The 17,290-nt window shown below is 42.3% G+C and overlaps 2 long non-coding RNA genes across 3 annotated transcripts in view; one reads left to right on the top strand and one right to left on the bottom strand.

Annotated features, from left to right (window-relative positions):
* The first annotated feature begins 1,619 nt into the window (after positions 1-1,619).
* LOC125926714 (uncharacterized) overlaps positions 1,620-17,290 on the top strand; it is a 210,962-nt gene continuing 195,291 nt past the window's right edge. For both annotated transcript variants that reach the window (XR_007459139.1, XR_007459140.1), the window contains exons 1-2: positions 1,620-1,851; positions 7,624-7,702. This is a non-coding gene — a long non-coding RNA (uncharacterized LOC125926714). The remainder of the gene's footprint in view (positions 1,852-7,623; positions 7,703-17,290) is intronic.
* On the bottom strand, positions 7,618-13,853 carry LOC125926713 (uncharacterized). The gene is made up of 5 exons (XR_007459138.1): positions 13,639-13,853; positions 13,057-13,192; positions 10,497-10,605; positions 9,222-9,300; positions 7,618-7,697 (listed from the first exon to the last, which is right to left on the bottom strand). It is a non-coding gene; the product is annotated as an uncharacterized LOC125926713 (long non-coding RNA).

The following is a 17,290-nucleotide window of genomic DNA, read 5'->3' as shown; positions in this document are numbered from 1 at the left end:
TTCTTTGTAGCAGGCAGAAGATGGAAATGAAAACATGCCTATGTTCTAAATTTAGACCTGGGTATCTCCGCACTATTTTGGTAAATCCTTCCACCAAGGCTCCAGAATTTTATTTTGTCACACTCCCTCACCTCCATACTCACCGCCCCCCTGCCCTGGTACATAGTTTCATTCTATCTTAGAGAAGGAGGACTAAAGAAAATCCCTATTGGGCTCTGAATATCAGCTTCTAGTTTGGCCAACTTCTGACCATAGAGGAACAACAAAACAAAGCAAAGCAAAACAAAACAAAACAAACCATTCTTTTGAATATTTTGTCAGGTTTCTGCCAGGACAAACAGTAAATATTTCTGGCACTATTAAACAACCCCATGGACACAAGAGGCATCCCCAAAGAGGGTTCAAAGGATACTACCCTCCCAAGATCCAAAGATAACCAAAAGAAAGGAAGACAATTGTCTTGAGAGTTGGCAATAGTTCATAGGACTCTAGCTGCAAATGAAGTACAACCCGCATTTATGTCTGACCATATTCTGGGGACCCCCAACCTGATAGATGCCAAACCAAGTTCTCGGGACACAAAAATGGGACAAACAGGAAGGTGTTTCTCCCAGCTGCCCCTGTGAGAAGAAGAATCGACCACCAATAGGTTCTGTAAAAAGCAAATTCACAAGTCACATTCAAAGATCTAATTCTTATAAATGTTTCTTTTCCCCAGCCAATCTGAATTTAGGAAAGAAGAGATAAGGTGAAATTTTACCTTTCTCTCTCCACCAGGCACCATAGAGATCTGGGAGCGCTGACTTTGGCAACAATTTCACCCTCTGCCAGCTTCTGTGCTTTCCCAGGATCCCAGGCTGCAGGCTCTGGACTCGATGGACTGTTCCAGAAGATTTCATCCTGTCGCCAGAAACTGCAGAGACAGAAAACCAACCCCTTTTACCCTTTCTAGTTAGTGCTTGGCTGAGACCCCCTTTCCTCTGGGGCACTTCTTAAATGGATAAGCTTATCTAAGAGCTTCAGAGTTCTCGCAGTAATTCAAGATTAAGTTTGTTAAGGTTAAACTTACTTGCGCAGCCTTAAAACACAATTTTATTCACCTGAGGCCTCTCACTGGCTCCAGTCTGACCCTGGATCCTAGTCCCACTTAAATTCGGTCCGGTTTCTATGTTGGACACAGTGTGACCCCTATGGTTTCTACTTGGGACCCCATGTGAAGTCGGACCTGTCTGATGTGGGACCCAGGGGGGTATGGAACCCAGTCTGAGGCTGGATCCAGTCTGAGGCGGGACCCAGCGTGAGGTGGGACCCAGCGCGAGGTGGGTCCCGTCTGAGGCAGGACCCAGTGTGAGGTGGGACCCAAGCGTGATGTGAGACCCAGTGTGATGTAGGACCCAGTTGGCGGTGGGACCTCGTTGGAGGCAGGACCCGGTCTGAGGTGGGAATCAGTCTGAGGTGGGACCCAGTCGGAGGTAGGACCGGGGCTGAAGTGGGACCAGCTCTGAGCTGGGGGCCCGTCTGACGTAGGACCCAGGGTGAGGTGGGACCCAGTTGGAGGTGGGACCCGGTCTGACGTGGACCCCGGTTTGACGTCGAACGCAGTCTGACGTCGGACCCACCTGACGTCGGCTCGCTCTGACGTCGGCGCTGTCTGGCTCCAGTCTGAGGCCGTCCTGGTTTTGAAGTCAGCCCGGACGCCGGCCGACGGTTTCCACACCCAGCCTGGAAGCCGAAACGCGCACGTGAAGCCTGAAAGCCCATGAAGGGAACGACTGCGACGCTGGGATCCCGAGACGCGGCCTCCCCGCCTGGAGAGGCAGCCAGCGAGCGGCAGGTTCGGCGGCCGGGCAGGTACGAGGGCCTTGCGGCTCGCTCCTCCAGGGGGCGTGTGTTTGTGTCTTTTCCAGTCCCCTCTTCTGACCCCAGAGCCGATACGAGGTAAACGGAGGCCTCGTAACCGACTCAAGTGTTGATTCGCTCAGAACTCGCCGCGGGCCGGGCAGCGTGCGAACTGGCGGACGGAAAGGGCCTGCGAGGAACTGGAGGAAGTGAAAGGGTCTTAGAGGAAGCGGGGGAGTCCTCCTCCGGGAAACGGCGGGTTGGCCATCGCGGGGAGGAGGGGGGGACCTTGGGGGCCGGCAGGGCTCCGTGGGGGCAGGCGGCCCCCCGGGAGCTGATCCCCGCGGCTCCCGATCCACCGGAGTGGGGTTCCAGTTCCGGGCGAGCGGACGCCGATCAGGCCTCGGTGGGGGCTTCGCAGAACCACGCCGTTTGGGGCCTGTTGTCTTGCTTTCAACAGACCCCAGCTCTTAATATAGTAGAACGGCTATATTTTCCCCTTAATTCCTTTCTTTTTCTTTTTTTAAATTAGAGAGAGAGAGAGAGAGAGAGAGAGAGGGCGAGCAGGGGAGGGGCAGAGAGGGAGGGAGGGAGGGAGGGAGAGAATTCCAAGCAGGCTCCACGTTCAGCGCGAAACCCGATCCCAGGCTCCATCCCACTTCCCTGGGATGCTGACCTGAGAGTAGTCAAGAGTCGAGAGTGGGGCAATTAACCAGTTGAGCCACCCAGGCGCCCCTATAGTGGAAGGGCCCTTGAAAAGCCATGCATACTCATTTATCTCAGGTGCTTGAAGAGTGGGGAGAAGACATGTACAGAGAGGTGGCCGCATCATTTGTCAGAAGTGTGGTCGCTGCGTTTCCTACAGATGCTGTGAGCTATTTGGCAGTTGTGTGTTGGCCTGTCCGCTGGTCTCCTTCCTTGCCCTCAAAGAGGAGTGTTTGGGATTTATGAAGATCCAGGGATTGTGGAACAGGCTGTTGGTAGATAAAATACTAAAGCCAGTGAGGCTGAGAGGTCAGAACCCCTAGACCCTCAGGTGTCATTCAGATGTCTATTACTGTTTTCAAGACTGTTCAGCATCATCTCCCATCCCCCCTGTCTCTGTCTCTGTCTCTGTCTCTATCTCCTTGTCTCTGTCTCCATCATCAGTGCAGCTAGAAGCAAAGGGCTCCAAAGGGGGCAGGACCATAGGACAGAAGGAATCCAGACCCATGAGCCAATTGGGGGAGGGGTGCCCAGGGTCATCAGCAGTGGACACTGCATGCGTGAGAGAGAAATCTTTGTTGGGCTAAGCCACTGATGTGCAGAGGGTTGTTTATATCAGAAGCTAGTAGTAACTATTGTAACGTAAGTCTCAAATCTGTGATTCTTTACATTGATGCAAATAAAGGAATACACATTTTAAACATTATTCATTTTCACCATTTCAATTTTACTTTTTCTGTAGGAATAGGATGAGCTCCCATCCCCCCACCCTGTCCTTAAGAGATATTATTTGGGTTCTTTGGATGGATCAGATCTCATTTGATGCCAGTTTTGTTACAAACAATTCTCCCTGCAGAATGCCATCACGGGAGCAGAGAATTGGGATTTGAAAAATTAAGTCTGTTTTATAACAAAAGGTCAGCAATGAGGATCAGATGAGTTTGTATTCTTTTTCCCTGAGTACAGGTTTTATGTGAATATGTTTTAATGTGTAGTCTTAGACCATCCATCGCCAAATATCCAAAGAAAATAGAGAAATTTAGTTGGTGGCATAGTGAGATTTTTCCAAGTTGTTCAATTCTGTATAAAGAAAACTATTTGAACATTTACTGAATCAGTTTTCTGTCAACATTTTGGAATAATATAGACAATGCTTTCATTGGTCTCTCAGGTAAGGGCTGAAAAAAATATTAGGCCACAGAAGTAATTTAGTTTTTACTTTCCCCTTTCTCCAGGAAAAAAAAAAAAATAGTGCATAAAATGTACAAAGTCAGCATTTATTGTTATTTGCCAGAAATTATCATTCTTCTCTCTAGGAAAATTGTCCCAGAACTTAACCCCTACAGAGTGGTCAAAACTAAGAATTGACATGCTGAAGAATTAAGACGCTATATAAATCATGACATTCAGTCTCTTCTCGTTGACGTGAACCTGCTGAATTACAAACCCAGGTCTCCTATGGAATTGTATCTCACGTGGCTGCTTCTGTAGGTCGTCTCTTTATCCTTTGGGTTTTACATAGAAGTGCTCTTAGCTGTTAAGTTCTGTCTCAGTCCTGGTGCACAGAGTTGGATTAATGCCTCTGCACGTGTTGGTAGAGATTTAGCACACTTGCTTATCTCTGCATATTATTCCATACCAGACTGGGCTTTGGAAGATGCTTTGGTAGAACTTGGTAGGGAATATATATTCTTTTAATGAACGGAGGAATAAATTACTATCTTACCACGTTCGGGCGTGCTGAGGTCTGTTTAATTGTGAGGGCAAATGAAAGAGCTGTAGAATACCCAAATTATTGGTGACCAGATGTCAAGTGCTGCCATGTAGGGCCTGCTGATTGCATAACAGCCACTAACTAAATGTAAAGGTCATCTCCCCTTTTGCCATAACATTATGATCAAAAACACGAACCCATGCTTTTAAAAATAACTCCTTTGGCACTGAGGGGGACAGAAGAAAGAATAAGAAAGTAGAGTCAAAGTTTCACTGCTCTTCCTGCCAATATATACAAACCCACATCCAAAACACATCTCATTTACATGCCTGTTTATTTTGTTTTCATGGCTGTCTGGAAGCTGGGACCTTTCCTTTTCTATAAACTGAGACAAAGAGTTATAAAGATAAACTCTGACCCTGCCTAGCTCCCCATAATGTCTGGCCTTACCATCTTCACCTGGGCAAATATTCTTATCACTAAGGGACTTGGTGTATGTGTAGGTGTATTACCAGAAATTTAGAAAGCATAGCACGAGTTCTTTTGTTTACAAATTTTGAATTGGTAGTTTTTGCTCTAAGCATTACACATTCTTCTTGGTTTTAGGAAGATTTGAAGGAGGTGGAAGAAACATAGCCGGAGTCGAAATAATTTCATAGAAACATAAACTTTAGATTTACAGAAATTTTAGAGTAGTAATTATTGGTAGGTTTTTGCTATTACTGTTGTCATTATAAAGCACTTATTCTGGGACACCTGGGTGGCTCAGTCGGTTAAGCGTCCAACTTTGGCTCACGTCATGGTCTCGTGGTTTGTGCGTTTGAGCCCTGCATCAGGCTCTGTGCTGATGGCTTGGACCCTGGGGCCTGCTTCCGATTCTGTCTCCCTCTCCCCCTCCCTTCTCTCCCTCTCTCTTTCTCTCAAACATAAATAAACATGAAAAAAAATGGGTAAAAAAAAAGCAATTATTCTGTGTCAGGGATTACTCTGTGTACTTTATACATATTTCATCCTAATAACAATCCTCCAAGGTAGGTACTATTATTTCCCCCTTGTACATATGAAGAACCTGAGGCTCAGAGAGCTTAAGATACTTGTCCAAGGCCACAAGGCATGTAAGTGGAAGAGCCTGGTTTGAGTTCACCACCTGCTCATTCCCCAGATTCCTTTTGTCATGAAGTCCTCTCTTTGTAAACTGGGTGCCACATCCTTTTGAATATATAATGTTTGATCAAAATCGTTCTTTAATGAGGTTTATTTCCCAGTGTTGAGCTACTGTCATCGCTGAAGGCACCTACCCATTCCTCAGACCCTACTGCGCATTAGGCTGGGTCTTAGCAGTAGGGAATTTTGAGAAATTGAATCCTCCTAAAATCACTTCCCTATTTGATGGCACACCGTTTTGTCCCCTTGAGTTACTGCTTTCTCTCTCACATTCTGCTGGTTTGAAAGGGATGCATTCACTTCCCATCCCATTTTAGATCATGTCGGGGGCTTATTTTTCTTTTCTCAACTACTCCCTTCCTTTCTTAAGTAAAAATGCTAGAGATTTGAGTGGAAGTTGAAAAGGTCTTACGGAGAATAACAACAAGGAGGCCCAGCACTGCCTCACTGAGTGAGAAAAATACTCTGGTGAAAGATTTTATATTTTTCAAGAAGAATAAGAAATCTCCACATAAATCTCTGCAAACTTAGCCTTGAACACAAAGTAGAAAAGAGCTTTGAAAATGGGCTTCAAACCGGGCATAACCAACAACCTGTGCGTGCAATGATTCATTCTGGAATTGTTCTGCTGAAATGTAAACTCAGCGGTGAAATGGATGCTGCATGCTTTGGGGTTCTTAGCCAGATCCCGTCTACCGTCTGGAAGAAGGAGGCCACAAACAAAGTGATACTACTTTGTTGTAAAATAAACAGTCCCCCAAGGGCTTCCAAATGAAACAGGCTCTTTATTTTCTATGCCTGCAGTTTCCCACATTCATGGCAGAGCCTCCCATTCAAGTAAACAGAACACCTTCTTCCTTTGTGTTGCTTTTAGAATAGACTGGTCCAAACCGTCTGCACTCATAAGAGCTGATAACTACCGATCTATCTGGTGCCATCCTTTACAATTTTCTCCTTGGAACTGCATAATCCCTCTGTTTTTCAATTTTTCTCCTATTCTTCATAGACCCTTGTGCTTTTATCTTTGCACTCACTGCTCTATCCTCCTTCTTCTTTTAAGTTTATTTATTTTGAGAGAGAGAGAGAGAGAGAGAGCGAGCGAGCAGGGGAGGGGCAGAGAGAGAGGGAGAGAGAGAATATCCTTCTGAAATTGGTGGTTCCTGCCACGCTTCTGTTTTATTCTTCACATGGCTACTTCCCCTCATCAGCCTAGATCTTGCCTAACCCTAGCAAGCTTTATCCTGGCTCGGGTGCCCTTGAGGACGTTTTCCTTCTCTCAGGTTTATCTTACCACATGTGGCCATTAGTGTGTGAGCATTTAATTGATCAAGTCAGGACACTCTTCCCAAAGAGGGAGCTATTAATAAGTATGCTGAGACAACACACATAAATCAGGACTGTCCAGGGGAAACTGGCCTGTCTTGTCAACTATTTTGGAATTTTTTTGTTGAATTGAATACTCCCTGCCCAACCCCCCGATTATAACTTACAGAAGAGGAAGAACCTCATTTGAATCTTGTTTTCTGCTTATTTCCTAATTCGTGCTATCTCATTGCTTAATGCATAATTGGAGATAAATATAATAACAATTGCATGTCACAGCAAATATATGTATAAATACATAAAAGTATGTACATACGAAATAGAAAAATAATATATTTATAAACAAGTTTGTGATGGTAGAATACAAAATTATGTGTGTCTGTGCCAACTGTCTGTCAGGCAGTGAGCTAGCTACCATAAACTGAAATACTGATTTTTATAATTCTCATCTTACAGTGAGGCATAAAGAAGTCAAGTGAAGAGCTAAGATTCAGTTTCCAGTCAGATGCTAAACCATGCATTTCAGTTGTGCTCTTTCCAAGAGTCATGTTAACACATTCCCTTTGTTTTGTCCTCTTAACTCCACTGGGCCCAGTAGCCAATACAGGTCATTATTTATGTGACTTATAATTATGCCAAATAGCGAGAAGAGGAGAGAACAAAATCAAAATAAAATATTTCTTTTTGGTAAGGTTAGGGGAGGTGTTGAGGAAAAAAGAAAAAAAAAATAGACTAGATGTGTTTGAAGGAAAGTGTGTTTCTGGCCAGGAATTGGTGATTAGGATCAAGCCATTTGAAATTCTTCACGGAGTTTGGACAAACACACATGCATCATCTAACACTAACACCATCGATATGACTTTTATTTCTGTTTCCAGCTGAGAGAGTCATTACTGTGATCTGTGGGACATTCTATACATGAGCTGATACTTCTCTTCCTTCTCCTTGGTCTCTAAGGTAAGATAAGTTCACACAGAACTTTAAGAAATCTAAACAGTGGCATTTGTGTCAAATAACTTTTACCTTCATAGCTTCTGACTCTGGCTGCTTTCAACATATCAGGATTCTGTTCTGCTCTGTCTTTCTAGTTTGTGTTGAATGGTGTTTGTGCTCTGCTCTTAAGACAAAATACATGCCTGAAGCCTGTCTTACTTCCTTTATTACTGTTAAGTTATATGTCGTCCATGCATTAGAACTTTTCTCCTTTTTTTTTGGTTTTCCGCTTTATTAAATATGTTATGACTTCCCATTATAGCAAGCCATAACCTGATTGGTAGAAACTGTGGTTGTCTGGTGCCAAGAATAACCAAATATGGCTCCGAATATCAATCTGGTATAATCCCAGGGCAAGCCACACTGGAAACTGAATACGCTCGAAGTCATTGCTCTTTTAGTCCCAGGGAACAGGAGAGGGTTATGGGGAGTGGCGGTGGGTGGACTGACTCCCCGCAGGGTCTCATAAGTAAGAATTTGCCTATAGAGGTAATATTTAGGGGGCAGTCTCGGTCATTCAGCATTAGTGTTTCACAGCTTCTAGGCCACTTGCTAAGTGTTGTATTTCTGCTGCAAACTGGAGTAGAACATATTAAAGAATAATTTACACAGTTGAGAAATCCATGATATCTCCCAAGGATGGGGTATACTTCAGAGTTCAGATTACTTTTTAAAGAATTCCATTTTACTTACAGTTGGAGACTTCATTGCCATTTTGGGATAAAAGACTCAATTTTAAGTCACTAGAGGTTTGTATACTGGAGTTATTATCTACTTTCCAAAACAGCAAGTTTTTATTTTGCTACGGTTTAATTTTAATCTCTTTGACATTAAAACTTTGGCATATATGTCATCTTAAATTTTCTTTCTTTCTTTTTTTTTTTTTTGCTTGTTTGTTTTGCTTTTTGTCAAAGGTAGAACATTCTGGGCTTTTTATTTTTTATATATTTTTAAATATTTATTTTTGAGAGAGAGTGTGGGAGCACATGTGTACGAGTCAGGGAGGGGTGAGAGGGGGCTAGGGAGAGGATCTGAAGCAGACTCTGTGCTGACAGCAGAGAGCCCAATGCGGGGCTTGAACCCACCTGACGTGAGCTGAAGTCAGACACCCAGGTGCCTCTAGATCATTCTAGACTCTTTAAAGATTAGCAAATTATGCTACCTTAAAACATAAAGGAGAAGCCTTTGGCTATTCTATTTAGTGCTTTGATTTTGTGAACTTTCTCTCAGTTTCTTTGCACAAAGTTACCCAATCCTCCAGGCAAAGTTTTCCAATTAGTAGTAGTAGTAGTAGTACCTGTAGTTCCTAGAAGTCCAAGATATCCACAGTAGTTCAGACATATTTAGATGTTGGTCAAAAGCAAATAGTTATACTCTATATAAGTCATTATTATTCCCTAAAGCCACTAACATGAAAATTATCATATGCAAACAAAAAGAGTAAAAGCAGAAACAAAAAGATGGGGCAGGTATCAAGGCTTACCATGTGTTGGAAACTCTTTGGAGAACTCTGGATACGAGGATGAATAAAATATAATTCCTAAGCTTGAAAAATTCACAGCCTGGTGGAGAGGCAAAGATAAACAAAGAACTAAAATTCAATGCAATGTGCTCTACACATGAGACATATGCAAAACTCTATTAGCATACAGGTGAAGGAGAAACTGATTTTTTCTGAGGATGTTCAGGACAGGTGCGGAAAAAAAATTGAGCTGGACATTGGAGGATGAGTTTATTTTCCAGGTAGACAGGTGAAGCAGGTCATTCCTGAGAGTGGGAAAAAGTCCCCTGGACATGTATATGGCACCCATATACCAAAGGACTTACATAGGATGCAGAGGAGTTTAAATTTTGAATGACCAGATCAGATATCCTAGGACAGTGAAGAGACACCTGACTGGAGAATCAGGCTACATGGGTGCAAGTCTTGATTCTGCCATTAGCAGGACAGTATCACTTGAGGAAAGTGCTTTACCTTTCTTGCCTCCAAAATGAGGTGATTTTTGCGGCACAAAAATTCTAATTCATAGGTTAAGGCTAATGTTTCATCCAGAGAGACACTGAGTTAGAAAATGAGTTTTGTTTGCCTCCAAAACCAGAAATGTATTTAATTCCTATTCTAGTAGTAGTGCTTCGGCTTATAAATAGGACTGAATTTATATGGTGTAATCAAGCAGGGAACTTGATATATAGGCTGACAATCTATAAATACCCTGAGCAAAATATTATAAATGAAGAATGGGAGATTGCATCTTCCAAAATTGGTAAGAGTGGAAATAATGGCCTGAGACAAAGGATAGGACTATTTTTTTAGACTAGACTTAAAAGTATTTCTAATCTTTGAGAGCATCTGGGCTGTGTTGCAGACTCCCTGGAGGGTGTGGGAAGGGCTTCCCTGAGACGCTCAAGGGCAGGCAAGCGAGCCAGTGAAATGTGGAAGAAGAAGGAGGAGTCGAAGTAATAATAAGCAGGCCATGGCAGTAATTTGCAACCTGGAGTGGGGGAACAATGGGCCTCGAGAAGCTCAGAGCTGACGCTGTCTTGCTGGCTTCCAGCCACCCACTGGCACTCTGCACTGGACTAACACTCCCAGGGGCATGGGCCTCAGGGCTCCTCACTGTTTCTTAGGAAAGTGCCATTTACTTAGCATCCACTGTATATTTGCCACCATTGTACTCCCCCGATACATTCAGGAAAGCTTTGAGAAAGAGGAGGGGAACTAACCCATGTTGACAAGTATTGGACACTTACTACTTACCGCAGGCTGTGGCCTGTGCTGTAACAAACAAGATCTCATTTAAATCTCAGCAGCCTTCTGAAGTGTTATGTAATTATTATATCCCTCCTCTTTATGTAAAACGAGGAACCTAAAGCACAGAAAGGATAAATAAAGCTGCCCAAGGGGGGCGGTCAACATTTGAAACTAGAACTCTCCACTCGAAAGGCCGCTCCTTGCTGCAACATCCCAGCATGGTATTGCCAACCAGTTCCCTGCAAGTTTGGTTTCTCACTGGGTCATTGCTTGTGATCTGCAGGAAGATTTTCCTTAATAAAAATGCTCCATCTGAATCTGTTCCTGCAGGTGGTAGAGACACAGCCTGTAGTGGCTGACACATGACCAGTGGAAGGCTGTCCATTATTCTTTCTTTCTTCAGTTAAGGCTCTGAATTGGATCCAGCTGTTCTTTGTTGCAAAGGCCAAAAGACCTCAATATCCTGCTCTTTGTTTTCCAGGAAGTTATTGGCTATTGTTAGCCATGAAGGCCAGGTTGGAACCCCTTAAAGAACTAAAATGTTGGTAGACAGGTACTAGGGAGCAAGGTCTTAGAATAGCAGAGATGATGGTATTTCAAGACCAAGCCTCAGTTTCTGGTCTGGCAAAAGCCATGTGTTGACCCCACGGGAAAAAATCTGTAAATAGACCCGAGGAAAGAAGCCAGCTGGATTCTTCTCACCCTTCACTTAGAACAAATAATAATGTAGTAATTTTAATACTTCTTATGATGTAGCCAGTCATTGTTGCATGCTAAATACTGTGCTAAAAGCTGTTTGTAAGCACCATCATCATTTTTAGCTCTAACATTTACTGAGCACTTATTAGGCACCATGCTCTTGTGCTAAGTATTTAAAGCTTTGCCGTTCTGTAAGGCAAACACTGATATAGTCCTCATTTTTGAGGCATAGATACTGAACCTTAGGTTTACTTTTCCAATGCGCCATAATTAGCTAATGACAGAAATAGGGAACTAGAGTATGTATGTTTACTGAGATTCTCAAAGGACTAGAAATCGGTTACAATAAGATTAAAAAGAAAGCGACAGGGAAAGAGCAGAATTACTGCAAGGACTGAGAAATCTGTCACCTTCTTATACCACACCAGCTTTACCCCACTGCCTCTTGTAGCAACTGTTTTCTCTTTTTCTCTTCTGTCTTTACAGCCAGAGGGGGCTGACCATTTGGATTGGCACAATCGTAAGCATGTCTAGAAATGAATTCCCAAATTTCCTACTAAATAGCAACTCCAGTGTGATGACCAAACACAAGCTTGGTCAGGCCGTACCTTTATGGATCAGCTTGGTCAGAATAAGAAACTCACTCACAACTAAACTTGGAACTCAAAAGAGATTTTCATCCTCCAAATGTCAGATGTGATAGAGGGCTGTTGGTGAGTCACTCCCTTTTTCAAGAATAGAGGCATAATTCCCAGTGGAATAATGAGCTTCAGCCCACTGGCGCCCAAGGAGCTAACACAGTGGGCAGATGTCCGAACTCTACTGGCCATGTCCCAGATGCAAACAATAGAACACTGGCCAACTTCTACTAAAGAGAATTTCTGAAGCCATGGTATTGCCTTGGCCCGCCAAAAATGCATTACAAGACCACGGTTGCCCACAATAGTCTCACTTCATAAAGAAGGAAAGGCTTGGGGAGGGGAAGTAACGTGAGCTTATATTCTCTGATGGAGTTTGAGGAAAAGTGCTCAGAAATTTTGCCTCTTTGCCCTTTTAGATGATGGATTGCTTCAGTTTTATGAAATGCTGGGGCTAAATCCCTTCAAGGTTGGGTCTACATGAATATTAATTGGTCCTGAGTAAGAAGAGTGAGGCCTTGCTCATTGCCAGTTTGGGGCAGTCCTCATCAGTGGTCTTTTCCAGACTCTTTCTTTTAAAGGAGATCTTTTCGGTGGGGGAAGGAAACTCAGAGAGTTCCATTTGGGAAGGAGATTTTTTTAAAGCTTTCCATAGTTGTCAGTAATTCTGTTCCTTGAAAACTGCATCATGTTAAAGGACTATAATGACATTGGGTTGTCTAAGCAGATCGTATTTCATATTCTCTAAAATGGATGCAGATTACAAAATTCAGGGTAAGCACTTTTTTACAGTTCCCAGAATTTTGTCTATTTGCATGTTTACATTATGTAATACTTTCACATATATCATCTTCCTTCAAGGTAAATACAGCAGATATTGTTTTTCCCCCTTTACAAGCAAGATCAGCAATTAAATAACTTGTGAATGGGAGATCAGGATGATTGAGTGGCTGAACTGGGACTTTAATCTGGGTCCCCTGATTCCCAGCCCTCTCTGTTTTCTATACAGGTCCTGTCCAGTCCATAGGGGCCACTCCTTGCTTTCTACCATTCATTCATTCCATTAATCGGTTCAGCTCTCACTATGACAGCTTCTCCATAAACAGGAAGAGAGTGGGGCCCAGACAAAATGATATTTGTATAATTCCCCTGGAGCCAAGGAACAACTTTTGCTTTCTTGGATGTATTAATTTTGGGCACAAACCATTTGTCCTGGAGGAGTGATTTACCTTTAACTTTAGTGGGGCAGGGGGCGGGGAGAAGAAATTGTCTCCTAAGGCTTGTACAGAGGTGAGTTTTCTTCAATGATAGAACCCAGTCAATCACATGAAGACAGTAAAAAATAAGAAATGCAGATGCATTTGCCTGTGTAGGATCAAAAACATAAAAACATTAAAAATCACAGTCACTTAAGGGAGTTTTTCTCAGAGCCACTGAATATCTATACACAGTTCCCTTGGGACATAATTCTGAAAGCTTGCTAAATTAGAGGAAAATAAAACAACTCCCCCTCAACTTCCAGAAGATTCCAGCCAAGGCTGAGCTCTAAACCTCTTAGATTTGGATTTGGTTCTAAACTTGGCAAAGAAACACTAGCCCATCCCTACTGGAAAGCTCTCAAGAGAGTCAGTTCCAGCTTTCCAAAAACTTGCAGCCCAAATATGTTTGGCTTCACATCTGAACCTTTGTAATATTTGACATCTATTAGAAATTACCAAGTCAACTTTAGAAACCTAAAATCAAGCTGAACTCCAATGGGTATATGCAGTCAAACTGATAAGATTGCCATATAACTTAAGCAAACATTGAACTTGATTTGAAAACCCATGTGAAGGCTCAGTCACATTTTTGGCAAGGACTCCAAGATCTTTGGAGATATTAATGAGGAGGAAGAGGAGGGAGATCTCATTTTTCTCTTCTAATCCATCGTTTCCACCTCTTGTAGCTACTGTATTTCATGACCTCAGAGGACAGAACTCCTGAAACTAGCATAACAATGGCCCCTATGAAATCAGAGTTCTTTAAAAACAAGGTGATAATTTTTCCTAATCTGAGTTAACCCAGTGGAGCTAGTAACAGAATAAGAAAGTTACTGCTTTGACTTCACCAAGAGATTGGCAGCCTTCAAGCTGGGGAAACCTGGATAAGTTTGCTCACAACGACGAAAAAGCACTTACAGATCAGATAAGATATGAATCCAATTTGGAGCTCTCAGGAGAACGGAGAGGAAGTGGCCAGTTAGAGGAGTTCTGATCTGGCCTAAAAGCTGAGAAGACCCTCAAAGTGTCCAATAGACTTTTTGGTTTGTTTGGTTGCTCGTAACCTCTCTAGAGGATGCTATAACGTAGAAGAAGTGGTCCATGTATTTTGTCTCTTGTAAGCTTCCAAGGGGGTTGGCAACAAATACAAATTTGTTTGTGAATGTCTAAGGCTCGTGGACATGTTGTCTAAGAAGTAACATCTGCTATATCCATTTGAGGCAGCAGGAGGTTGCAGGAAAATCTGTGGGCCTGGCCCAAACATTCTGCCACTTAAACAGCAGTGTGACCTTGAGATAAATCACTTACTTCTCTGGGCTTCTGTTTCTTCAACAGTAAATAGTTATTATAATATCTTTTTCAGAGTGTCATTGTGAAAACTGAATTTAGGATTGTATATGCAATCACTCAGCATTGTATCTGCCATAGAATATAGTGTAGAAAAATTAAAGTTGTTTATAAGGAAATGCAAAATCCATCTGTCCTCATTCATGTCTTCCACCTTCTTATATTATCTGTAGGATAGGAAAACCTGAGCTGCTTTCTGGAATGTTATTTCATAATATTGTGATAAGTACTGGACTCCTAGCATATCTTTACCTTCCACCTCAAAATCATAAAGACGAGAAGGAGATAAGGCAAAATATATATTAGTTATCATTCCCTCCTTTCTCTTCTCTGTTTCATTAGCCACCCTGACTGCTTTCCTTAGATTTCTTGTGATTATTTTTTTCCTCATTGTATTTTTCTTATTATTTTTTAAAAGTTTATTTATTTATTTTGAGAGAGAGAAAGAGAATCCCAAATGAGCTCCACTGTGTCAGTGTAGAGAACCTGGAGATCATGACCTGAGTTGAAATCAAGGCTCAGATGCTTAACCAACTAAGCCACCAGGTGTCCCATTTTTTCTTCATTTTAAGACACAATAACCAGTATATTTTATCGGGTGAAATCCTTTTCAATAAGCTGATCCTCTGGTCATCAATAACTGTCCCTCCCTCTCACTTCTCTTCCCACCCTGTCTACCTTCCTCCATCTTTTTCTTCCTTAGTCCCATTCATTTATATATTCAACAGTATGTTTGAGTGCTAATTATGTACCAGTCATTTGTTGAGACTTTATATGTAGGAACAGTAAACTCTATGCTGTCTCTACTCTCACAGGGCTGACATTCTGGTGGCATTGGCGGGGAGGGACAGGAAGTAATGACATATAGAACCAAATAAACCTATAGTGGCAATAAGAGCTATGGTGAAGCATGACACTGGATAATAGAATAGAGGCTGATGGTGGGGGGGGGGGTCTGACTAGGGAAGATATTTCTGATAAAGGAACATTTGAGCAGGGGCCTGGGATTAGGTGAGGGAGAAAGACATATGATCTTCTAGGGGAAGAGCATTACGCAAAGGGAATAGCCAGCCAAAGGCATACTGGAGGCACAGTGAGGAAGCCAAGGACTTTGGGGTTTACTCTAAATTGGATGTGAAGCCAGCAGGATTTTGGGCAGATGAGGGACATGATAAAATGTAACTTTTAGAATGCTCTTCTGGGAGCCCCTTTGGGAAATGGTAGTAAACTCTGAGTCTGAAAAGAACAATCATGAGGAAGGTTAGCATTCAGAAAATAAAGCATATTCTCATAATGGAAACTCCTGTTTTTTTGTTGAATAGTAGTGTTTCGTTTCAAAACACAAACAGTGAAGTGCTACTATTTCTTATTTTTAAAAATATATTTTTTTAACATTTTATTTATTTTTGAGACAGGGAGAGACAGAGCCTGAACAGGAGAGGGTCAGAGAGAGGGAGACACAGAATCGGAAACAGGCTCCAGGCTCTGAGCGGTCAGCACAGAGCCCGACGCGGGGCTCGAACTCACGGACCGCGAGATCATGACCTGAGCCGAAGTCGGCCGCTTAACCGACTGAGCCACCCAGGTGCCCCGAAGTGCTACTATTTCTATCTAGAGCTGCACCTTCTAGCTTTTCCCTTATTCTTTCTTTTGCCTTCCCTTCTCTGTTCTCATTCCTTTGCGTGGAAAGAAAGAACAACAATTTGAGAAGGGGGTTATTCTCCTTGAGTAGGAAGTAGGTAGAATCTAGAACAGTCTTACCTCTGATCAATTTATAGATGACCATCCTCATACTCAGTGCTAGTATTTGCTGAAGACTTAGTATGTGCTGCCAAGCATATTGCTAAGTGCACAGCAGGCAGTACATTGATTCCTTAAAGCAAAACCACTCTATTTGACCATTGAAGAGGTTGAGTAATTTTCTCAACGTCATATACTAAGGAATTTCTGAAGGCAGGACTCCAGTCCATTTGATTCAAAGTTTGTATTCTCTACAGATACACAATATTGCTTTCTAGTCACTCACTCACTAACGCAGTTATTAAATGGGAAATTATTAACTGTACCCAGTATTGTGTTAGGGTAGGATGTGGCATGGATGTATAATTGTATAAATCAAATCTAATGTAAATGGTTTTCAAAATGTCGAGCTTAATCTTATGTCCACCAGAAATTTGAACTAGGAAATGAAGACTTTACTTACAGTGGTAAATTGTGCCCCTTTTTATAATCATTTGAGAGTTGGAATGCAATTTAAAAAGAGGGTCTGTCCTCCCAAAATATCTTAGGTCCCATTTTTCTCTGAATGGAGACAGCTCTACATTCAATTATTTTATGCTAAGCACCTGTGTTTTACTTACTGTCAGAATATGTTTATGAATGACCTTCCCATTGCTTTAATCAAAGGGACTAGTTTTTAGAAGGAATAAGAAAGATTTCAATGGTTAAAGCCAGCAAACAGCTCTACATTGTTAATGTTGGAGAGGTAAGTCTCCTATTTTCAGTCAAAACTGAAAGATTGGTAGGTTCTGCTGGATGAAACCATAAGACTAATTTTCTTAGTGATGAGTGTATGTATGATGTATACTTCTGGGATCTCCTTGCAATTTATCTTTTTTTGTTATTTTTTTTAATCATTTCATTAGCACTGGGAGGCATTTGATCATTTTTTTTTCCCCATGAAAGAGGAGAAAAGGAGCCTGAGAGAGTTCACTGAATCACCTAAGATCCTGCAGTTATTTGACTAGAACCTGACTGTACTAGCCAGGGTTCTCCAGAGAAACACGAAGCAGTATGTGTATATGCTAGAATTGATTGGAATTAGCTCATGAGATTATAGGGGCTTCTGAGTCCCGAG

Source organism: Panthera uncia, chromosome E1 (genome assembly GCF_023721935.1).
Source record: "Panthera uncia isolate 11264 chromosome E1, Puncia_PCG_1.0, whole genome shotgun sequence".
Classification (NCBI taxonomy): domain Eukaryota; kingdom Metazoa; phylum Chordata; class Mammalia; order Carnivora; family Felidae; genus Panthera; species Panthera uncia.
This window is presented reverse-complemented; position numbering and strand designations above follow the sequence as displayed.